We start from the raw sequence: 24,972 nt of genomic DNA, 5'->3' as shown, positions 1-24,972 counted from the left end.
CAAAACACAAGCTGCGAATACATGAGGTGTTGGCTATTCGCCTCGAGATCGAACTCAGTCGGCCCCTGGCGGCGGTGGGACGAACCGCTCCTAGTGTGGATGGCGCGGCGCAGGACGCGTGCTGCACACGTCAAATAACGGAAATGTGCACTTGTTTGGCACTAAACAGTGCCATAGTTACCTCTGCTTGCGGATTTTATCTAGAAACGCAATAATCAGCGGCTGTTACGGGATAATGCGCTAGTTTAGTTCCAAGAAACATCGTCGCCGTTGTCACCGCTTGAGCGTGAAACGTGTTATAACCATTGTTTCGACATATTGCACCTTTTTTATTGATGAGTGCAGTCGTCTGCCGTTTCGGGAACGTCAAAGGGTGCTTTTTGAAGGTGACGTGGTGGTTATTAAAGGATAAAAGTTTAATACACAAAACGCCTAAGAAGCGACAAGACCCGTGCATACCCGCACATTTGACAAACCCTTCTAAACTTGCGCTGTGTCCTTTTAGAAAGAAGAAACAAACAAAAACAATTACACTGCACACAACCCGTGTGTTATCGCCCATACAAATATTTACGGGGACGGATTTTACAAATGGAAACGCCTGTGTGGTAGAATTCTTCCCGTACTTTTTCGAAAATAAATACCGTTTTTGGACAGTCGTTGCGTATAGTGTGTTGCTAATTTTATTAGTATTTAAAATACGATGCGCAAGAATATTTCAGGGGGATATCTCGGTAAAATTGAGCAGTTGGGAGTTTCCGTCTGACCTGTGGCATTTCGTGTGTAATTTTTATATGTCCCATTTTCAAATCACGACATGAATCACCTTGTCCAAAAATGTGTTTCACTCAGCATAACCAAATGCCTAATATGGTCAGGTCCTAACCCCTTAATGTGGACCTAAGTTTAAAGACGAAGTAGCAAGCGCGTAATATAATGCACGTTGTTGCCCACATGAGTGGAGGGTGTGTACCACAACTCGCTGTATTTTTATTTTCCCCATAATGCTGATTCTAAATACCGATTTGAAAAAAAAAAAAAAAAAAAAAAAACGACGAGCCTCAATATCGGGACAATCTCAGGTCAAATGGGCGGTTAATCAGTTTTCAAAATACTGGCGTTTACTTGTTCAAGTACTGCTTTTTCACCGCTACGGAACGCGACTCCTAGCGTACTTCAAATTTCAAGGAATACTGATCGCCAACGTTTGGTTTGTCCCGTTCCATGGTCTCTCTTCTCGCTGCGTTTGGAACGTTGTCAGAGGCTCTCTCTCTCTCTCTCTCTCTCTCTCTCTCTCTCTCTCTCTCTCTCTCTCTCTCTCTCTCTCTCTCTCTCTCGCTGGCTCGCTCGCTCGCACGCACGCACGCACGCACGCACGCGCGCACGCGCGGAAAAAAAGAAGAGCACAACTTTTATCCGTGCCTTTTTTTAACCAATCCTCAAGAATTAAGTGCCAAGACAATAGCGAGGTTCTGTTTACAACACAAAGCAGTTACCGGGTACCCATCGCGCTATTTTGTAACGAGAAATAACAGGAACATTCCACTACATCTGCAACAGGGCAACTTCATTTGCCATCTTTATGGTTCGTAAGCGACATTGCGCAAGAATGCAAACACATTTCGCTTTTCTAGGCCCTGTTAGATTTTATAAGGAACGCAAATGGTCAACAGTGCAGCCGTAACAGAAAATCTGTGCTCACTGTGAGGTCCCAAAAGCTTCGTTTACACACTGTAATGCTTGTCACTTTGCAAGTCTAGCTAATCATGAGATGTTGATGGTACTGCGCGCGTTAGCAACTTAATTCATGAGTTCACTTGCGATGACAACCTTAAATAAGTGACCCGACACCGTTATTCAAAGTCGCTAGAATTTCATTTAACTAATGCTGCGCGCAAAAGCTCTGTTTTGAACGGTTGCATCTATATCTCTGCGCTGGTTAAAATTCAGTCATTTTATGTTGCCTTGCGAACGCACAAAAAATATCGTAAGCCCTTAGAACAATTGTCGGGGCCGTTAAGTGGTGTTATCATTTCAGGGTATCCCACGAATACAAGAATGCGTCATGCTACCAATGCTAGGGATTGAAACTGCTGTTGTAAGCTGAATTCCAGAAATGGAGGCTCCCCAGTTTGTTTTTATTGATAGTTTTATTAAAGGCTCAAAGCCATACTCAGGAAAGATCTAGCTTGCTACGAGCCGCGTCGTACAAGTTCATTGTCATTATTTTGGCCGTTCTGGGATTCCCGATTGGTCGCCGCCTTTTCGGCACATAGTAAGGAGAACCTCTTGCCGCTGCGCTGCTGAGCACGAGGTCGCGGGTTCGATTCCCGGCCGCGGCGGCCGCTTTTCTGATGGAGGCGAAAAGCAAAAACGCCCGTGTGTACGAGATTTCGGCGCACGGTAAAGATCCCCAGGTGGTCAAAATTAATCCGGAGCCCTCCACTACGGCGCGCCTCATCGCCTGCGTTGCGTCGGCGCGTTAAACCCTACAATCAATCAACCTCTTGCCGCTTCCGTGCAATACATTGAACGTTGAGGAAACGAAATACAGCATACCACTCTTGTCTGCGCCTTTCACGCTGACATCCTGCGCGAAAAAGGCACGAAGTGCGACCACATTGTGCATTCCCCGGTACCGCTCAGCGGAGCATCAACACCACGGTGTAAGAATTCTTACACCGTGATCCACACTAGCAGCGCGACGCTGTCGCCACCTATATGGCGATCTTGCAGCGAATACAGACATATATAATCACACACAGCGTGTATAAAATAACGGAGATGTGCAATTTTTATACACAAACAAAAATAAATGCAATGAAGAATAACAACTACGCAGTAAACTTTCGCTGGGCTTATCGTGATATTGGAAAAGAAGAAATTACCGATTATAGTTCCTGTTTCGGGAGTGTGTGCCAGTGACGGAGGTTGATTAAGGAGAAGCTGTTCTTTTTATTTTATGGGGAAGTTATGAGCGCGGGCAAGCTGTTCCATATTTTGCTACCAATGAACTGTAGTCCTTCTCTTTATACGTTTTCCGTGGGAGGTAGGTCGGAGTTATTACCAACAGAATGTATGGTGGGTAGGGTGAGCAGCACCGAATGGATGAATGACCGGGGCGGGCATACCTTATGATATGATTAATGGCAATGGCTGTTTTCTGGTGACGTAACGTGTCCATAGGTAAGCTGTGAAATTTGCGAAACAAGGGTGCGCTGGGGTGATCATGGATAGTGTGTTATTATTCTTGGTGAGCGCTTCTGTAATTTTCGTAAAGGTTTCATAGTATGTGGTGTATGTTCAACCCAATAATCTATGCAGTAGTATAAATTACAGTGGGCGAGTGAAAAGTACGAAATTCGTAACATTTCCGGATCAAAATAATTTCTCGCTTGTAACAATGCATGACGGCTGTAAGATAACCTTGAGCAAGCTCTGTTTATAGTAGCTTGTCAGTGCAAATGGTCGTCAGTAACTACTCCAAGGTACTAAATGAGTTGGTACTTTCGAGTGCATAATTATATATCCGTACTTGACTACTGCCTGCATGTATGGGCTTATGTCGTAAATGAATTATCTTTTTTTTTTTCGCGTTGACGGTCAGTCTATTTGACATGAACCAATTTGATATATTTGCTAATTCGGCATTTATTTTTGTTTCAATACTTGCATATTTTCTCCCGTAACAGTTAATGCTGCTTCGTACGTGTACAATAGTAGCTCTGCAGAATTGATAACCAGCGGCAAGTCGTTTACATATAATATAACGAAGAAAGGGCCCAGGACAGATCCCTGCGGGGCCCCTGCTCGTATGCCGCCTAGGGTAACAACCTGACTACGATGGCATATGCAGCTGGAGAAGAATTCGAATCTGTTATTTCGAAAGCCATAGTTTTTCTTTTATTTGTTCTGAATGATGGTCAGTAGTGTCGAATGCCCTTTCAATGTCAAGAAACACAACGGAAACTAATTCATTACTAGTTAAGTTGACATTTTGTGCCAATGCTTGAACTGCGGTGGAAGTAGAAAATTCCGGCTGGATACCGTGCTGTTGCGGACATATGTTACAGGCATTTGTTGATTCGAGAAGAGAGTAATACTTGGCGGTTTTTAGAGGAGCGGGGTAGGACGAGGTAGCTAGGGAATGGTTGATAATGTGGCTCAGAATGGGGCCTAATACGTTTGTCCGGCTTGATCAGACGTACTGTGATTCCATCCATCCTCGGAGTTTTGTTATTACACAATTTTGTCACGGTGGATAACAACTTACGTAACTCAATGTCGTTAATAAAGAAGATATTGTGTATGCAACTGCCTAAACACGTGTAGTTACAGTACGGATGACGACACCAAGGACGGGCCAATACGGGTAAAGGATGAATTGAAGCATTCAATAGTGTTCCATGTACGGTTAAAGGTAGAATACGTTGCAGACGAGAATTGCATGCATTTCCTTTTGCAATGTTCTATATATTTTTTGAATCCCCATTTACATGTTGAATCAAACGGTAGTAGTACTCCTTTTTTTACCGTAATCTTATAAACCGCTCTATGTAATATTTTTGTATGTTTATTATGCTTCTGTTTGTTGTACCAGAATTGTTTTTTCTTCAGAATTGCAACAGTACCATTGGTAATGCAAGGGTAAATTGGAGCGTTGTAAGAGTGAAAAGATTGGTGATACAAGGGTTACTGGAGGTAGGGTAAGAAGCAAAAAGGGCGATGGGCACAGAAGAAAGCACACAAACGCCTATGCTCAAACAGGTCGCCCGCATAGGGCGAAAAGTTCCAAACAATGGGAACGCAGCCTTCGGCCCTAAAGGAAAAATTGCTTGTACAGCCGCATGATATTGATAAAGCCACTCACTGTACGTAATGCAACACCCGAATTGGCATCTGGGTGTTCAGATAAGGCTAAAATATTATTGGTGGAATATATTTTGTGCAATTCCGATCGGTAATCCAGGTGTGGGATTACCGAATACCGTGAAATTAAAGTAAATAAATAAATAAATAACGTATTTAAAGGGTCGCCAATTTTAATCGAGACATAAGGACGTTAGTCTCCCGTAACGTTCGTTGATACCAAACGAAGTTGACTTAAGGCAGTGCCTATTCTGTGGGGCAGGCCACAGGATAATGGGCAACTTTATTCTGTAGACCGTACAGGCGGTCACAGAATAAACCGGACCAAGCGAGCGGTGCGCGAATACTATCAGCGCGACACCTTCCGGCCCAGCGCCTGCTGTCGAGATAGCGGAGGGCGCATGCGTGTCCCTCCCTATAGTTTGTGCATGTCAGTTTCCTTGACTGCGACTGCAGCACTCCGTTCCTCTCGAATGCGACGCGCGACGGCGCCTTGCGCGGCTCGCCTACCGAGCGGCCGGGATGCATGTCAGCAGCCGGCAGCGTGCGCCATGCGCTGATGCCGCGTAACTGTGCGTTCATCTGAGAATGTTCGCTCGGCGCTCTTTTTATCATTTTATTGACTGAAACGCAAACTGGCGTTGAAGAAAGGCTGCGATAAAGATTCACACATGACTGAACCAGTGCTGGTCGTTATGCGACAAACACACAGTTGATAGAACCAGAGTCCGTCAATGCATTGACGGACTCTGATAGAACTAAAAACAGCAATGTTTTTTTTTTTTTTTTTGATTTCGAGTTTTTTCCGTGCGGCATATGAGAGGCGGTTTACAGATGGGAGGAGGGAAGAAAGTAGGAAGGAAAGAGTTTATTCGCTTCGGAAAAATAGACCGATATACACAGCTGTAGGTGTGAGTGAATTGCTATCGAAAAGTAATGAGGCGTTTCCTTCCATGTCACCCATTGGACAGTGATAGCTATGAAGCGTATAAAGCACGTAACTCGTCCTGCATTGTCATATTCGTGAAGAATGCCTTCCCGCGTCCCCATCGAGCAACGGAGGCAAATCGTGCGACTTTTCATCGAAGGGACTACTCAGTGGGAAAGTTGCCACCTCACCGGGAGGTCTAGGACTTCTGTAAGCCGCATTATTCAAGCTTACCGCGATGATCAGGGCAGACTCATTGACGCAGAGCGCAGCGGGCGGCCTAAAGTCACCAGTGGGAAGTAGCAACTACTGATTGTCGCCGCCGCTGTTGCAGATCCCGTCCTCCCTGCAAAATAAATTCTACAGGAGCTGTCATTGAATGTCTCTTGAATGTCTCTGTCATTTAATGGCTGAAGGAGGCGGGACTCGGGAGTTGCAAGGCAGCGCAAAAACCGCACCTGACGGACCGCCAGAGGCTGGAAAGGCTGGAGTTCGCCCGGGCAGTGGAGCGGTGGACAGCGGACGAGTGGAAGGAAGTTATATTCACAGACGAATCGACTTTCTCCACTCGCTGGGATCAACAGCGGCGTGTTTGGCGTCCGATGAGCTGCAGGTACGAAACTGAACTGTGAAACGTAGCTGGTAATGCGCATTCTAGATGATATATAAACTACTACAGTCATCATCACCATCATCATCATCATCATTATCAGCCTGTCTACGCCCACTGCAGGGCAAAGGCCTCTCTCATTATTCTCCAATTACCTCGGTCCTGTGCCAACTGCGACCAAGTTATCCCCGCAAACTTCTTGATCTCATCTGCCCATCTAACTTTCTGCCGCCCCCTGCAACGCTTGCCTTCTCTAGGGATCCACTCTGTTACCCTTAATGACCAGCGGTTATCTTGCCTTCGCATTACATGCCCTGCCCACGTCCATTTCTTTTTCTTAATCTCTACTAATATGTCCTTAACACGTGTTTGTTCTCTGACCCACTCCGCTCTCTTCTTGCCCCTAATGTTACACCTGTCATTTTCCGCTCCATTGCACGCTGAGTCGTTCTCAATTTAATGTGTAAGAGGTCAAATCGGGAGCACGGTTTAATGTGAGAATTGCTGAGCATTCCTTCGGGGGTCCCGAGTGCAACGCTAAGCGTAATTGTTAAGTCTAGCAATGCATAACTACCTGTTAATAACTATATTTCGGAGCAACCGATATACAATGTCCCTGTAAATTTTATTCAGCTGGGTTCATTTGAAACGTTTTAATCGTAGTTTTATAAGCACCGTTTGTTAAGCGTTTCTTGTCGCTGTTTTTTTTACGAAACACTTCAGGTAACCCGCATCGGCTAACGGGGCTTGTAATTCCCGATGCGGAAAGAGGATGAAATTGATGCATAGTTTTATACAGGATACTGTTCGCCTACGTGGCAGTGGGGGTGCAGCCTCCCGCTAAAAAAATGTGCCAGTAATTTCAATCGATGTAAACTATCAAACACGGCGAATGTCCTTTCATTGATTTATCTAGTATACCTTCTTAACATCTTCGAAGATATATTTCCTCGGAGATATATTTGCTGAATGTATTTCTGTATTTAATCCGATGATATTTAGATACCAGCCAGGCTACATCCAAAGCGTCCTTTCCAGTGGGAGGTGCTCCGTCAGCATATGGGGCGCAATGAGTGCGGACGGCCTGGGACCCCTCGTCAGAATTTCTGGGCCATTCAATGCTTCCCAGTACTGTAACATCATTTCGACAAGTCTGCTCCCCTGCGTCCTGGACGGGTGCTTCATCCTGCAACAGGACCGAACCCCTGTCTTCACAGCACGAGCCGTGAGCTCACTGCTCGAGGACCACGCGGTGCGACAGCTGCGGTGTCTTCCGTGCGGGGCAGACCTAAATCCGATAAAAAATGTGTGGGGGATTATGAAGATGTATCTCGGCAAACGAAATGACTGCGGTCGCACGGGGACGAGTTGTGGCAGGCAGTGGAAGATGAATGGGAACGCCTGCGCCCCCGTCCCGAAATCATAAAGTCGCTTTATGAGTCGCTCCCCCGACGCATTCGTGAAGTTATCAAAAACGACGGAAACTTCACACACAATTAATAAGGGGAACCACTCAGACAATCACCGAGGTTTTTTTTTTTTTTTTTTTTTTGTACCGAACCGAATAAACCTTCGCTGTATTCAGTTCTTGCTATCAACTGTGTTCGTCGCATAACGACCAGCACTGTTTTAGTCATGTGTGCATCTTTATCGCGGCCTTTCTTCAACGCCAGTTTGCGTTCCAGTCATTAAAATGATAAAAAGAGCGTCGAACAAACATTCTCAGATGAACGCACAGTTACGCGGCATCAGCGCATGGCGCACGCTGCCGGCTGCTGCCATGCATCACGCCCGCTCGGTAGGCGAGCCGCGCAAGGCGCCGTCGCGCGTCGCATTCGAGAGGAACGGAGTGCTGCAGCCGCAGTCAAGGAAACTGACATGCACAAACTATAGGGAGGGATACGCATGCGCCCTCCGCTATCTCGACAGCAGGCGCTGGGCCGGAAGGTGTCGCACCGATAGCTATCGCGCGCCGCTTGCTTGGTCCGGTTTATTCTGTGGACGCCTGTACAGTATACGCCTCGAGCGCTGCCTGTAGGGGCGCCACTGAAATCCCCCTAGCGGCCCGTTTCGAAAGCAGCCGGGAGGCTCCGGCCCGCTCCCCATTGTCGCCGCTGCTTTCGCGGAGCGTTCACGACGTAGATTCACCGTTTGTATGCTTTGGAAATTCATATTTATGTGGAGCAGTCACTGTTTGCAAATGTTTGCAAGCCGGCTAATGCACAGAACTGTTTGTAATTACACTGCCCTGAAATTTACTTAGTGTCTCCGCAAGCAGCGTTTCCTCAAATGGTCATACTACGGCTATACAGTACGAAGTAAAGCGGTTTTGTGTGTACGTGTGCTTACATAATCTGATACCTGACAGCACGCCAGTTACGCTTGCCTGTATCATACCTACCCCGGACAAGCCAATGAGGCATAAATTTCACGAACACTCAACGAAAGAAGTACGACGGATAGTGAAAAATATACTCTGAAATCAGCGCACGACAAAAAATTTTATTGCTGTGTCGTCTTGTCGTGAGGTGAGCGCTCGCAAAAATTCATCTGTTGCATTTATCCTCCGTGAGCAGCGTGGAGACGGGCTTATAGAGTAATCCGCGACCGCGACTAAACTAGACGCAAGGAGCTCGTAGAATCTAGCACAAACTGAAATCAGAGGGCCTTATCAGATACCACACCCTTCCAATGACACCTTTTATCGCCTGTGAACTGTCTACCCTGTATTCTTCAAAAAAGGCGTCCGCCAAGTGATCAGCCGTTCGTTGAAGTCGAAAAGCAGAAGTAAAGTGAACCGCAGCGCTTGTGTGTTACTGCTGAAACGTTCCTTCCTTGATTTCGCTCCGCATTTGAACACAACGACAATTAAGCGTCTCCACCCCCACCCCCATGTCTTGCGAAATAGCAGTGTATTTCGCATCTATCTAGTTAGTCTGGTGAGTCCTACCTGGCGTATTCCCATAAAAGGCACAACTTATTGCCAGGTATTGGGTAATCACATCCCCGAAGCATTTTTCTGCGACGTATATATTAGAAACAAAGCCGCATTTGTTGTCCGCGCTGCAAAACGAAACCAACCTCGCACTGCGCTAATATCAAGTCTAAACGAGGTGACAGTAGAATTCACTTGTGCCTGACGTGTTTGGAGGTGACAGTGGTGATATGCTGCTGCCGTCGCTGACGCCCGTAAGAACGGTCAAGAAGCGCGCAGAACCGCCTTCATCGGTAGCCCTTGTTGGCGTTCGAGCGCTCTACCAAGATTCAGGTGTTTTTTGAAGTGCCCTAAACATACTATTTTCTCACAGACGTCACCATAACTAGTTGTTGAGGGCGTGGAAATGCAGGGAGAAGTGAAAGAGAACCGAAACATTGCATGAGCGTCTATCAGCCACGCAGCGCTCATCCCGTAAATGCCGCAGAGGAGCGGCGGCAGGCGGCACAGCGATCGTGATGCTTGAGGCGTATAGTTGAGCCTTATATACAGGGTGTCGGTCGCAGCTATCATGCACCAAGATTTTTAGAAAGAGCAGTGATTTTACTCCAAGAAAACCTAGTGCATAATGTTTCCAGTGCAGTGAAATACCGGTCAGTATTTTTTTTTCGTTAACGAGATCTATTCATTAATTGTAATTAATTATCTAACTCGAGAAATACTGTCGCAATCATTAGTGTCCATGAGGCACTTGTTATATGCCCCACGAGGGGCATCTAACTGCGGTATTTTCAGCGACGAACTAATTGCGTACTCATTTATTTGACCGATAAAGAAAAGAAACCCGGTGAAATATGAAAAATACCACGTGTCGGCCCTCCCGCCCCCATCGTAAAGCAATGCCCTCGAACAGGCTCCCTCTGAGCTAGCCAGAGTTAAAATAGATTAAAAAAAAATCCCGGGCCATCTTCACTAACGTGAAACCTGGGGAGGGGTGCAGCGTGCAGTTTATAAGCGTATTCTTGGCGCATTGGCGTTTTTGCCAACAGAGATGAAACCGTTGGAGGGTAGAGGTATACAGCTTTGCTGTAAAAGTCGCGTGTCTTTGTAGCACGAAGCATTCCAGCGCGAGGCGTAAACGAGTGTCCCTGTGTTTTAGTACCGTGAATACATGAGACGACGGTTGCGACGACTGCATGAGACGCCGACAGCCCGAACCCCTGAGGGGCTACGCCCCTAAAAGAAAGATGAAATCGCGTCAGAGTTTGTGCCTTATCTGCCACAACCGCACCGCGAAACTTGCTGTTGCTGCTCCTTCCATGCATGCCGTTATCAAGGTGATGCGCTGTCTCTTCGGGCGTGTGACAGGCAAAGCACTTGCTTTCAATCAGCTTACTTGTGACGCTGAAACTGCCAGAATCGAGACCCCCGCTATGCATGTAGTTTTCCATAATTTGAGATGAGGGGCTAGTTGAATGTGAGTGAGTGAGTGAGTAAACACTTATTTCTGAAAATTGGGTGAGGGTAAAAAGGGTGTTAAAAGAAGACTGGCAAGGGCGGCCATCCTAGTCCGGTAGGCCACGTGCCACGGCCGCTGACCTAGCCCGTTCGACCAGTGCAGCCTGGTCCTTGAGCTGGCCGCTGCGCAGCACGCACTCCCACTGCTCGTAGGTTGGGTGGGTGGGGGGTGAAGGGATAGTAGGGCACTGCCACACCAAGTGGAGTGTTGTCAATGGGGAGTTGCAGGGTGTGCAGTTTAGGGAGTAGGTGGTTGGGGATATGTGGTGTAGATGTTGGTGGTTATAGAAAGTGTTGGTCTGTAGGCGCCGCCAGATCCGAGCGTCCGCGGTGGGAAGGGAGGGGTGAGGTGGTGGGTAGTAGCGGCGGGACTGACGGTAGTGGGAGAGTATATCGGCGTAGGTGGGGGTAAAGGCTGGAGGGTAGGAGGGTCTGGGGGTTGAATGAACGCAGGAAGGAAAGCCAGCAGTGAAGAACGCCGGGAGAGGCATTGGGGAACGTCTCTTTTTTGTGTGTGTGAAAATAGGAAATGGAGAAAAAGTGAGGCTCGTTCCTCGAAAGGAACGCCTATTTCGCGGGAGCGCACTTTCTGCCGTCATTGTTAATCTAGTTATTCTCTTGGGGTGTGTATTTTATTGTTAAACTAATTATTTTTAGTATTATTCTGGCCAACTTCAGGATGGCAAATTAGGTGCATTATTCCGCCGTGGCAGTTGTGCCGCTGACCTCCTCCTTGGTTTGGGCACATAGACTGCGAAAGTCGTTTAGCTCCGGTGAATGCGACTTACGGAGCTCAGGCGGCAGAGGCGTCGCTTGGTTATTCAGTGCACGATAGCAAACGACGCGCTTCGAACGCTCCCGCCTGCAGCGCCACACGGCGTGTTGCCCGGCGACGCGTTTTGTTACTCTCGCTGCATTCAGTCCCTCTATGACCCCTGATTGAGGCGCTTCGTGCTGCGAAAGAACGACGTTGTCTGGCAACCGTTCTTTCTATGCTGCCGCGAACGCATGTCGGGTCTGAGCCACCGACATATCCGTTGGCACGCGCCCCGAATTCACACGCTTACACTGACGCGGAAGACTGCAATGACGGAGCTGTCGTAGGTGAGCATTGCCGGACAACACATAGTTCGGTTCATAAAACTCGCTGCTGGGCTAGTTGGTTCATGATCATAACAACTGGGATTAGCGCTTTAAAGAACAGGACACACGTAAGAAAAAACGCCATTCCTGTTCGTTTTTTCTTACGTGTGTCCTGTTCTTTAAAGCGCTAATCCCAGTAGTTAAGTTTCAATATCGTAGTTTATTCGCGTAGTTGCAGCGCTAGTAATTTTAGTCATACGCATCGAAGAGGGCGTCCTCTTCGCGCTGACCGGTGGATGCAAAGTCATCCTCAGCATTGTAGACTTCCACCAGCTCTTCCTCATCGACTCGAAGCAGCGGTGGCGGGATCTGCAGGTCGTCTCGGGAAGGATTGGCACACTCGTAGCCATGTCTCCAATTATCCATGATAGCTTCTAGACAATGCGGCGGCCGCGGTGACCCCTCACAGGCAGGGCGTCTTTTCATCTTTAGCAATAGCGGTGGATTTTTTTTTTTGTTGTTGTTGTTGTTAAAGCCACTGCGCGAACCGGGGACTTGGTGGTCGCCGGAAGGCGTGCGCTCGCCATTTTCTCGCTTCTCAGGCTTTTCGCTTTTTTTTTTTTTTTTTGCTAAAGCCGCTGCGCGTGATGGAGACTCGGCGGTCGCCGCGAGGCACGCGCTCACGAGCGCTCGAGATTTTCTTGATATTTTTTCCTGCAACGGTGAACTTACGGCCAGAAACAACAGCTCCGTTGTCAATGTGCCATCCAGCTATGATCAACGGACCCCTATTTCGTTCACAAGCATGCAACCAAAAGCCGTGCGTTGCGAATACAGCCGCTGTTCTCAACAGCTTCTTCCTCTGGGATGCTTGTTATCTAATCCCCTACGGCGCGGTCGACCTTTGAACACTGATAGCGTGCACGCGCTCGCTAGTGCGGAAGGTAGATAATTTCGCGTATACAGGAAACCAAAGATATAGTGGAAGACCTCTTTTTCCTGTTTTGAGTAGGCTTTGGTGCACGTTAGAACCGCTGCTGTGATGCTCCTTCCGGTTCTGGCATGGGTACTCAAATGGGCCTTGTGCAGACGTCATGATGCACGCGGTCTGCGAATAAATTCATAAAACCAAGTCCCATTGCGTGCGAGCTGGGGGGCTAAGTTTAAATTCCCAAGGTAATGGAGCCGCCAGAGATCTGGACTCACGCTGTGAAGTACACCTTCGGAGACTGGGGTGTGTCGCTGTGGCTCCTGTGTTTCAAATATTCGTCGTGTTTAGGAACACTTGGCTGCACATAGTTGAATTGGGTTCCGAGTGCAGCTTTATTCCATTTCTGTGCTTCATTACATATACCGTCAGCAGTATTTGACCCGCTGCCGTGCGAGGATTTTGCTAGCTAAGCTTATTATTGAAAGATTTACACAGCATTTTTCACCTTTCGTGCTACATCCGAGCAAGACAATCAACTGGGACTGGTTCTTTTTCCCAGTAAGTGCTATGTTTGCAAAACGAAGCAAGGGCGGTGTTAATGCATGCTCGTTTATTAAATTATTGTTGTAAGGGAGTGGGGGTGCGGGGCGAAGCTTTTTAATAAATTTAGGCAGCTCTTTAAAATTTCATCTCCAAGCTCTACAAAGTTAATATTTCTCTTTGTTAACGTTATCTAAGTTTACTTTCGCACACAATGTTAATCGGGGGTTGTACTTTGTTCTCGATGGCGATAACCTACACTAATTCATTTTGAAACAAAATAAGTTCTGAAATGGTTTTCGTTTTGTGTGTGTGTGTGTGTGAGTGGGGGGAAGGGGGGGGGGGGCGTCTGGAGCGCACCACTTCATTGACATTTAGCGATGTACAAAACTACTCCATGGACTTCCGAATAGGTCATTCAAGCATAGCAGTCACTATTCCGTGAACGGATGTTTCCCTGCTCCAGGAGTGGTGGTTTTGTGTTTGCTGCTCTCAGTGTGCTTTTCGTTTCTCCGAAAAGCGGTTTTGTTGCTTGTGGCGGAAGGTCTTTCTGCTGCTCGAAAAACGTCTCCAAAATACTGCAGCAGTTAGGACACTCGGGTTCATGATGCTGGGGTGGCGCTGCAAAGCAGGGACGCATAAACGGGGGAGTGCTGTGTCTTTTTCGACCTTTTTTTCTTCTTTCAGCGTTAACTCGCCAAAATTCTCAAATAACACGGGCCAATCCGATGCTTGATACTGCCAACAGCTGTTCTGTTCTATTACAAATTCCTTCAAAAGAGAAATTGAATTATTCTTGTGATTTTATTCTTGTGATTTGACTTTATTTATTCTTGTGATTTGGCAGGCTCCTTCCTGGCGGAAGGAGCCTGCCAAAAATATTGAGCTGTTGTCTTGCGTGAAAAGGAACGGGACCTTTTTCTGGGGGTGGGGGGGTTGGGGGGGGGGGGCGTTTTTCTATGAGCTGGGTGAGCCTTTCGTTGATATAGGCCACAACTGTTTGTGCTGAAGTATTTTTTAGTAAATATTGCTCAGTTACTTCAATATATGTTCCGTCTCCATCCGAGAGCATTCGACGTTGATTTTATCCTCATCGGAAATGTGCGAGTTGTAGTATAATGATGGTAATTATGATGTGCATGTCTGCGTTTGTTATGTTCGCGCTTACGCGTTTGTTTATGCTGGAGACAGCGGGTGTTCCCAAACCTCATATGCGTATATTCACCATTGCGAAAACGCATTTTATTCAGTAAAAAGTGAGGCAGTCATGGGAGCAGTGCAGTACCCAGGGAGTCAAGGCGAGACTATAGGGCTCACGGAGGTTATATTCAAATGATTTACAGCTGCCATAAATATCCACAACAACAAGTGAAAAAAAGCGTGGAGGCAACATAGAAATTATTTACAGCCTGTCTAGAGGAGGTATTTAGGAGTCCTGTTCGTGAGAGGTCGGGGAATCTTTGATCTACTTGAGATCTGCGGACGTCGTCTTGTTCAACGGGTCTGACGAAGACGTGGTTCGGGAACCGCAATCGGCGCGCTCCAGATCGTGGGATTAAAGGGGAATAGGACGAAATCGAATGTAATCGTATACCAGTGCTGCTTGGCCGTTTCGAAGGCCTTCGGAAGGCTTTTGAACCAATTGTCTGTCGAGTGCCCCATGTAAATGCATACTGGGCCCACTTATAAGGGGCGTTCAACTGCCAATCTAAATTTGCCATGTAGCACAGCCGTTAGACACCCAAGCGGAATAGCAGCCCTTGAGCGTGAGATGCAGCTTATATAGTAGGGTACTGGAAGAGCCGGATTAGTCCAATTATGTTGTGGCTGAATATCATTGCAAGTTTGCAGTGCTGAGTTAAGCACGAGAAATTGCGGTATAATTGATTAGTGCATTTTATTTACGGGGAGGTGGGGGGGCTGTAGCTACACCTGGCGCCGAAGCTACACCTGGGCTGTAGTGTAGTGTAGTGGGGGCTTTGTAGGGGAGGCCTCCGGATTAATTCAGGCCACCTGGGTATCTGTAACGGGCGCCGAAACCTTGACACATGGGCGTTTTCGCTTTTTCGCCTCCATCTGAAAGCGTCCACCGCAGTCTGGATTGAACCCGCCACCTTGGGCTCAGCAGCGCAACGCCGTAGCAACTGCGTGCTTCCTTCGGTAAAAATATTAGTATTGACGCGTGTTTGACCTCTTGACCAGTATTGGACCTCCTCTCTCGTTGGATGTGGTGACCGTAAGCGGTTTAGATTCTGTGGGTGAAGTCTTCCTCCTCCTGTGGCCACCACCACCTTAATCAGGTGCAGGAAAGGCTGCCATTGAAGCAAGGACCGCACCGCTAATGAATGTAGCAGCTGTTTGTTCGCCTCTTCGGGCCCAGTTCCCGTCATGCGATTCGTATTTGAGAATTCGATATGATCGAGTGCTCGGTTTGAACCAAATATTGGGGCGTGTATGAATTGCATCCATTTATTAGTGCACCCCTTTATTAGTGTCACGGTCAGTGAACATAACTTGTAGCGGTTCAATAGGAAGTTTCGGTTGTACTGGTTGTCGCATTTCCTGCGGGTTGTAAAGCGAAGCTTTTTACCTCTACCCCCCAAGGGTTCTGTCGCGACCGTTGGTGTCATCAGAAAACTCCCGCGAACAAATAAAAGAAGTTACTGGTACCGCCAGGAATCGAACCTGGAATGAATAGAGAAACGCAGCGAGAACCCGTTGTCTTACCGATTGATCTACGAGCCCACACGGAGACGGGGGCGACAGACGGTGCACTCACCGAGCTTATCTGCGGGTTCACCCCCACGTTCTTGCTGAATGACACGTGATAGTGTCACGCGACCTCTCGCGCCGCTGTGCACTCCGCCCACGGTGCGTGTAGCGGCCGTGTGCGCGCCTTGCGCATGCGCTAAGAGTTATAACAATTAATGGGAGCTCATACCAACGCATGGCGTTTCACTTCTCTGTCTCTGCCGCCGATCTCGTCGCCTACGTCGGTGGCGAGACGGATGCGAAGTGAAATCGTCGGACACCGGGTTTCAGCTTGCCTTAATTTTATATACAAAGCTCAGTGGCTAAGGCGTTGCGCTGCTGAGCACGAGGTCGCGGGTTCGTTTCCCGGCCGCGGCGGCCGCTTTTCTGATGGAGGCGAAAAGCAAAAACGCCCGTGTGTACGAGATTTCGCCGCACGTTAAAGATCCCCAGGTGGTCAAAATTAATCCGGAGCCCTCCACTACGGCGCGCCTCATCGCCTGCGTTGCGTCGGCGCGTTAAACCCTACAATCACTCAATTTTATATACAAAAAAGTTTCAATTAGTGCGCTTCACCGATACAACTCAAGCAACCACCGTTCATGAATCATGCATTGGTTTAACCTTAGCAAAGAATATCTCTTTGAAGTAATAGAAGGTGTGGTTAAGTGCATTTCACTTGTCCGTGGTTTCACTCTTTGTAGAGCCACGTGTGTGAATTCAAGTGACGTGGAATGGCTAATCGTTGTGGGTGTCGTGTACAGCTTCGCTTCCCAACCACCTCTACCGGGTGGATTGGCGCACATTTTTTATTCTCGTATTTTGTTTCGTGACGTTACTTTCCTTGTTTTTTCCCCCACATTTTGTCTATGTGTTAGCGGTGTCTTTCTTGTCCTGCTCATTTCGACACTACGCTGTCGTTTATTTGTTCTGAAATTTTGTAATGCCCCTTCTGGTAGAGCCAGAGAATTGTTGCTGTATGCCTTTAAAAAAAATGTCGGTGAACGCGGGAATGCGCACACTGGCTTTAAAATTTTTCGGCCGCTGCCTAAGAGGGACATTTGAGACGGTTTTTCGTGTTGTAGAAAATACGATAATTAACGTAAGATATACGCGGTATTTGCATCGGTAGTCGAAGCTAATGTTGGGATATTATTATCGTATTCGAAATTTCGCTTTTCGAACACCCCTGCCGAAGACCTTCCATAAAGAAGTGCGAGAATACCCTCAGGGCGAGCGCGTCTCGGCGGCTGCAACATCTGGGTCGCTGGCGGCGTGCCGCTTGTTTACGATCATCGCGGGTGTGTATAAGAGTCTGGAGACATCGTGGTCCTTCACCGCACGGGCAATTCACGTGAAAGAGTGCGCCCTCCTGCGGTCGTGCGTGCGCCCCCAGGAACAACTAGTGATTTTTTTGTGACTTCGCGTGTTTGTTCTGTTTGCCGAACGACGGTGCCTTGAGTGCACTAAACGTTTTAGGCTCGTTGAAAAAAAGCGCCCCAACATATATGACGGAGTTCGCCTGGCGCATGAGGATCAGAGCGTGAAATTCAAACTGGTATTTAACGTGCCCGATTCTTCACGCGGACTCTGCGGCTCGGCTCGCTGAAGTGGGAGGTCGCGGGCAGCTTCGTACACTTTGCTCCTTTTGCGCACGTAGAACGAAGGGGTTCAGGTCTACTGTAAAAACATGGGTGCAGGCACTTAGAGAACACTGACAAGGATTTTATTATGCCCAGCAGTTTCGAAAGTAGGAACTGCCTTTGCCAGGGGTTATCTTGCAGTAAATATACATATTGTGGGAACGCAACGAAAGTTTTGTCAGAATGCGGCCTCGCTCGTGCCGAAGGGTATCGTTTCGCCTTCACTAGGAGGAATAGAGCAAGAAATCGAAACCGCGCGTTCAGCAGTACGCCGCCATCCACACAACCCAGAACCCACTTTTTTCCCACCTCCTATGCCAATCGAAGCATCTCGACAATGGAAAAATGCTTTGGTGGTCGCGTGTTTACAGGTTACCAGTTCTAAGCTGACTCGGTGTTAGTGCAGTGCACGGGCCCAGGCCGGTCCAAAAAGCCCGAGCCCGGCCCGGTCCGCGGGCCGGGCTCGGGCCGGGTAGCACGCTTTTTCTCGGGCCTGGGCCGGGCTCGGGCTTGAACCAAAATTTTGTCGGGCCGCGCCGGTCCGATCCGGCCCGGGCAGTTCCTGAGGCCCGGCTATCCTGTGCCGCAAATTCTAAATTGTTGGCAAGAGAAAACTTTCTTGTTGATATTTAAGGTAAAGTGAAAACAAAAAAAGGAGGTGCTAATTCACTACCGTCCCGTTAAAAGATATGATAAAAGGACGATTGCACTTAGAAAGCCTTCAGAAAGCCTTCACATCAATAAAAGAAACGTCTGGGTCCCATCAGCTTAGTGGGAGAGAGCGGGCCTGAAAACGAGGGTACTCCAGCCACAGACTACAACATGATTGTATTTTCTCTCTCCTTTTCAAACTAAAACAAACAGAACAAACCTGACCTGGATTTCGCAGTATGCACAGTTTGAAGAACCAATTTTCTAGCAGAGCCCATTTTTTCGCGCAAGAAGTTTTTTAGAGCCATGACTAAAGCAAGAAAGAACAGAAGCGCAGATAAAATCATGCTGTCAACGTAACCAGAGAGAAAGACAAAAATTAAATGGTGAAACCGGACGCATCGTCTGATCAAATTTCAGCAAGGAATGGACGAACGAAATGTGCAATATCTGTTGAAGAATTGCAATAATAAAAAAAATCCACTTACTCGGAATCACTTACGGTATCCTCGGGTGTGCCTTGATTTCGAAGACTGGCATGAAGTGTGCAAATGAAGTTACACGACTGCCGAAAATACAGCTTCTAAGTGAGGATAAGTTGTACGAAGTTCGGTCCAAGTTTAAAAGAAATTTAAATCTAAAGTAGTCGTATTCGCTTTGTGCTTACGCTTTTTAGGTTAGCAGCAAACTTCAAGTTCATGGCATGGTACTATCCTGTCGTACAAGGGATGATATGTAACAACACTCTGGCGGGCTCGGGCCGGGCTCATATTTTAGAAGTTTGTCGGGCTTGGGCCGGGCTCGGGCTCAATTTTTATAAATTTCTCGGGCCTGGGCCGTGTCGGTCCTGGAAATTGCGGCCCGTGCACTGCTCTACTCGGTGTATCCTTTCTGGGTGCGAGAAGTTACCACGGGCAAAATAATTCGAATGTCGCGGGCTGCTGCGATGTTGTACCTTCCCTCGCCTTGGCACCCAGGCGCTTAGCGGCTTCTTCGCGCGGAAGTGTGTTCCACCGCGGCCGGAGGGGGAGTGTGGGAGTCGCAGGTGCGGCGCGCGGTCGATGGCGGGGCCGGACTGTCGCCGAGGCAGGTGGCCCCGCGGGGCGGGCGACCGGTCGATGCGGCCAATGGCGTCGTCGCGGGGTCGGAGCCCGGGAGCGCGAGCCCCCGCGGGGGGATGGGCACCCGCCACGCCCCCCAAGCCCCACTGTGGGACACGTGTCGCAGCGATGAGTCGCGCTGACCGTGGCCTGGCGCGCGCTGCACACCCGTTCTCCGGTGCTGGAGTGCGACCACTGCGAGCGGGCCATGCGGTTGCTGTTCGCCCCTATCACTCCCGGTCACACTTGTGAGCACGAGCGCATGCACCGACCTCTCTGACAAAAGCCGTGCGACGAAAGCCGTGCTCGTCGCTCTTTGGCTTCGCTGCGTGTCGTGACAGCTGCTCCGAAGTATGTTCAGACCACGATGCTTTGAGTACCTTAAAAATTGTTGCGCTTCATCGCGAGCTTTTTTTTTTTTTTGACTGGGTTATTTTTAATTGTAAGCGGTTATATCTGAGCGGCCGTGTGTTTCGCGTACCGCGACTGATCTGAGCGTCCAGAACTTTGCACTGAGCTGTCCGCGCACTGATATTTTCGCTCCCTTTTACAACTGGCTCGAAGAGCCTGTCACACTTCTCTTCAACCGGAAAGCTGACCGAGGAAGGGCCCTTGCGTGACGCTTGTTTAAAAAGCGCGTGCAGCCTTAAGGATGTGGTTGCATGCGACGCTTTATTCGATAAGTATATTTTCGGGCCTTCAGCTGCAGTGGACTAGTATCGGAGCAGTATCCGGGGCACTTCCACCGCCCATTCGAAGCATGCAGCGCTTGCCAATGCTGGGGATCGAACCCCACTCTAAATCTTTGCGAACCGGGTGTCACTCCATCGCTGGTGATGCAATTGTCAAGTGCAGGAGGAGGAAGAGTGATTCGCGTGATTACTAAAATCTACCTCAAGTTGAACGAGAAAGGGCTAAAATTCCGGCCATTAATAGTAAATTTTCGAAATTCTCGGATTTAACGGTTTTGGGCCTGCGCCCCCTCATGGCACATACACGTGGGGGTGATTGCCATTGTGCTCGGCCATCGGTGCAAGCTACGCACGGCGGACGCAGCCGTGATCGTCACTTGCGTGCCGCGTTTCATTGGCGGTAGTGATTAACCGCGCACTGCTCAGTCTAACTTGTACCTGACCGACACACCCGCAAACTGGTGGGAGTAAGCGGAGAAAACCTAAAACTTCTTCGCACCTATCCATGGCTCCTACCAGCTGCGGAATAGTGTGGTGAAAGCTTCTGCACTCCACGCTACGAGTGTCGGCGACGTTGCGAACAGGTGTGTTGGCAGCACACATCTCGTTAAGATGCGGAGAAAACGGGGGCTTTTGTAGCGTAAGCTACACTGGCCGAGGTTGAGCAGTTTCGCGTGGGTCGTGAAGGGCCGTTCTGCGCAAGCGCGAGGAGCATTGGATTGGTTTGGATCGGATTGGCTTGGATAGGATTGGATTGTGTTGGATTGAAATCCAATCCAATTGGAGTACGGGTGTGTAGAGAATTGGGTCTGCACATTCGCCGGTCTGCGCATTCCAGAGGAGTGACGTCATAGCCGCGGCAGACGCACTGGCGCCGGCGCGTGCCTAGCTGTGCGCCTCCGTTGCGCAGTAGCTAAGTCTGACACTGCGCAGGAGCCGCTTGATAGCCGTTTCGCGTGGCTCCTGGAGAGCCGTGCTGCGCATGCGCGAGGAGCAGTGACTGGACTGGACTGGGCTGGATTGGAAATCGTTTTAGCAGCAGTAAGCATAATCAGCTAATCATAGACAACCAGGAAACCTAAGAATAACCAGCTGAACCTTAGCTCACGCTATGTATACCCTGGCATGGCCGAGCTAAGCCACTGCTAATTTTTTTTCTTCTTGAAGAGGCAGAGGAAGGAGAATGGGTAATAATGGGGGGGGGGGGGGTAGAAGGAGGGAGAATAGGAGAGTGAAGTGGTAGAAGAGGACAGAAAAAGTAGCGGAATGGATGAGGACACAGTGGGAGGGGAATGGTGACGTGGGAGAGGAGAGGGAGCGGTTAAAGGCCAAATCTGAGGGAGATGAGAGTCGGAGAGGGACAGGCAGGAGAATGAGCCGTGGTGAGGTGTGTAGGATTGGCAGGGTGAAGAACACAAGGGTAGGATTCGGAGCGGGGAGGGAATGTAGGATTTATGGAGGGTGGTGAGAATAGGAGATGAGGGGACAGAGGGAGGGGGAATTGGGTAAAGGTATTAAGGGAGAATGGGTAAGGGGGATTCCATTGAGAAAGGAGAGGGAAGAGAGCAAGCGGAGAAAGGCAGGGGAGAGAACGAGAGGATGTAGAGAGAGAGGAAGAGCTTGCGATGGGGGGAAGAAGCTGGGCTTTCCGTGGCAGAGTTCAGGCGTCATTTGAAGCGAAGCAAGCAGATGCGCGGCCCAATCTTTTCTCTCCGGGCTAGTAGTGTTTCGATGATCGTGCTGAGCCCGAAGACATTCGTCGGAATCGAGCGACAGAACATCTGGGCTTTACGCGGGTGCATACCAGGTCACACTTTTTTAAAATTCTCTGCTTTGACTGCTGCTCATTAGGGCGAACATGCGAACTAATTTGCTCTGAGGCTGCCCGCATCAGCGCCCCTGGATGCTTGCAGACACTTTCTATGGGCCGGCCGTTTGCGCTGTGGAGGCGCCGGCATGCATCCAGGGCGCGAACGGGTGTGTTTGCTCCGGCGGTGTCGCGTGCGGCGGCTGCGCGGTGGCGTGACATCGGTGACCGCGGCGAATGCCGTTGAGCGCTCAGGGACGCGCGTCTGTGCAGTTCAAAGGATGTTCGCCGGCTCGCAATGATCTTCCTTTATGCAGCTGCGTACAAACGCGACAACATTGGCTTCCGCCGCGTTCCGGTTTTTGTTCGATTCGCGTACAAAGCAACTACGCGTCTTCCGCATCACACAAACCGTTGTAATATCGCACGAGTGCCCCCCGCAAGGGATTGACTGGGGGGCCTCACCGTTTTACTTGCGCCCCCTCTCCTTGCTTGTTATCTTCTTCGCCTCTTTCATCCATTCAACACGCCTCGCTCGCTCTCGAAGGAAGAGGGGAACATGGCGAGAACGTAAAGCAGGGCTGCGCCTGGCCGCATTCGGCAGATTTAATACGTTTTACATCCGTTTTAGCACTCAGCGGTGCAGGGAATATGGGCTGTGGAGACGTAATAGCAGCCGTCGAAGGGGGCAAAAAAAATCAAAGGAGGAGCCAAAAAGGAGGGGTGAGAAAGCGCTTTCTGGGAATGGGGTGGCGGCGGGAGGGGAGCCGAAATGTTTCTTTTGCGGCGGTCGCTGGCTGTTTAGCTCGCTCGAACCATTGAAATTCGATCGGGCATCTCCTAATGCGCTTCGTGGCTCACCGAGGACGCCAGAGGCTGCGCGGCGCGAGGAAAAAGAAGAGCTGTTCCCCCTTCTTTTCCACCCCCCCTCCCCCATTTGTGGGCTGCTTGCTCTGTAAAGACAACAAAGGGAGCGAGTGCGACTGTACAGCAGCAGCAGCACTGTTGGCCGCTTGTCGGCCCCGCCCCTGCTGCGCCTATCTCTGCAGCGTCGGCCTCGCGCAATGGGCTGTTTTCATGCCGCTTTCGGACTACTCCCGGACAGTTTTTTATGCGCGCGGTGGACCGTCTCGTGCCCATACATGCTACCTTACGAAGCCGCTTTATTCGCTCACTGCGGAGGCGTGAGAGCGAATTTAGTCGCCGGACGGTCGCCTCTCGTTTCTTGTTTTGTCCGTTTCATTTTGCGCTCCCTCACCAACTCCTCCCACTCTCCCTCTCGTTTGCTTGCCATCGCTGTGTGCACCCTGGAATTCAGGAGTCGTCAGTTTTGGGCCGTAGTCCAGCCACACACCACGTCACCGGCTCTAAGAATCGATGCGACGCATATTGCACACATTTGCTAGATAGTTGGCCAATAATTTCAGCCCCATGCGTACCCATCGTAAGCTCAGTTACCCTCTCGAAGGTGCGTGATAGTTTTACTCCAGGCAACCGGAAACGAGCGAAGTATACACGGGCTACCAACATAACCGATGAAGCAACATCCGGTTACCGAAATCAGCCTCCTACTGCTACCACGGAATGTGATGTACATCGGGGAGCAGCTCGAATGATGTGCCTCGGGCGAGGGCGTAAGTCTCATCTGCGAGGGGAGCAGCGAAAGGCTGGAGCTGCGATGCCGACGATGGACACGCAGCAATGGACACGGAACCACGTGCACACGCGGAGAAAAAATACCTCCAGTCATAAAGTATTCGCGGATGTTGCTGTAGAAGGGCTGAGTGGTGGTGGCAAAACGTTTAATGAGCCAAAGGGAAGGGGTAGAAGTCGCTCCTGTGCGGAGCTGGTCAGCTCGGACTCCCACTGCTCAGGGGAAGGGGACGGGTGGGGATGTGGGTGTTGGGGGCAGAAGAAGACGAGCGGGTAGGTGTTTAGAGGGATGTGACAATGTGGGCAGTCGGGTGGAAAGAGAGAAGGGGAAATGTGGAAAAAAAAAACAAAAAAAAAAAAAACAAGATGTGCACGGTGCTATTGCGCCGTCGGCAACAATATCCACACCCAGTAGCAGGGAAATATACGGGGGCCTGGCGAGCAGCAAGGAAAACTTATTGCTGTGCTGGCTGGAGGCGCCGCACGTGCCTCAGTATGGTGGAGGTCCACACCTTGCAGCACATACTTAAATGTATTTCTAGAGAATTTTAGCATAGCGGCCAGCATCAGCTAAAGCCCGTTCTACATGGTGCGATTTTCCCTGCGAATTCGCAGATGCGGCGCCGCTCGTGCGGCAAAACCACTTTTTTTCGTTGCTGCGGCAAAGGGCCAAATGTTTGAAACGGTCGAGCATCCCCTGCGAACGCCGCTCGTGCGGCGTAGAGGGGCCGGACCTGCGGCCAATAGGAACTCAGCCAGGTGAACGTCACGGTATCACCATCTGCACGCTTAGCAACCAGATGGCGTTGCTTGTACACGCGCGGCGTAAGCGCACCCGCGCTTACGCCGCGCGTGTAAGAACCAGAAGACAGAAGAACCAAAGAAGTACCGGCCGAGGTAAAACGACGGGTAGAGTGCACTAGACGTGTGCTAGGCGCGCACAACAAGCGAACCCAGGGTTGCTTGCTGTGTTTGTCTTCTCCGCTTTGTGGGCGTACATCGATAAACAATGGGACATTGTTGTATGAAACCGCATGCAAACTCATGTGTATTGCAAAAGGCTGAAGCAACTTGCTTAGAAAGTAAACTAAAACTTTTTTTTTTTAAATCAACAAGCATTTCCATGTAGAACGGGTTAACACGGGTTACCGGATTTCGACTGCGCATGCGCACGCGTGGAGGGCGAGAAGGTCGCTCCTCAGCGTAACGAGTGCGCGGGCTCAGCGAGGCATAGGGCGACCGTCTCCGCTGAACGAATGCG

At 49.5% G+C, this 24,972-nt stretch overlaps 1 protein-coding gene across 6 annotated transcripts in view; it reads left to right on the top strand.

The window, feature by feature from the left end:
- The window catches only part of Pan (transcription factor pangolin), a 229,668-nt gene that overhangs the window by 122,050 nt on the left and 82,646 nt on the right, over positions 1–24,972 (top strand). Inside the window, exon 1 of one of the 6 annotated variants that reach the window (XM_077685790.1) lies at positions 11,807–11,964. The exons of the other annotated variants lie outside the window; for them this stretch is intronic. The gene's annotated coding sequence lies outside the window, so the exon portion shown is untranslated. Of the gene's footprint in view, positions 1–11,806; positions 11,965–24,972 lie in introns of those variants that run through there. 6 annotated transcript variants of the gene reach the window in all.

Source organism: Haemaphysalis longicornis, unplaced genomic scaffold, assembly GCF_048455015.1.
Source record: "Haemaphysalis longicornis isolate Haplotype H1 unplaced genomic scaffold, Haemaphysalis longicornis Haplotype H1 scaffold_1, whole genome shotgun sequence".
Classification (NCBI taxonomy): Eukaryota; Metazoa; Arthropoda; class Arachnida; order Ixodida; family Ixodidae; genus Haemaphysalis; species Haemaphysalis longicornis.
This window is presented reverse-complemented; position numbering and strand designations above follow the sequence as displayed.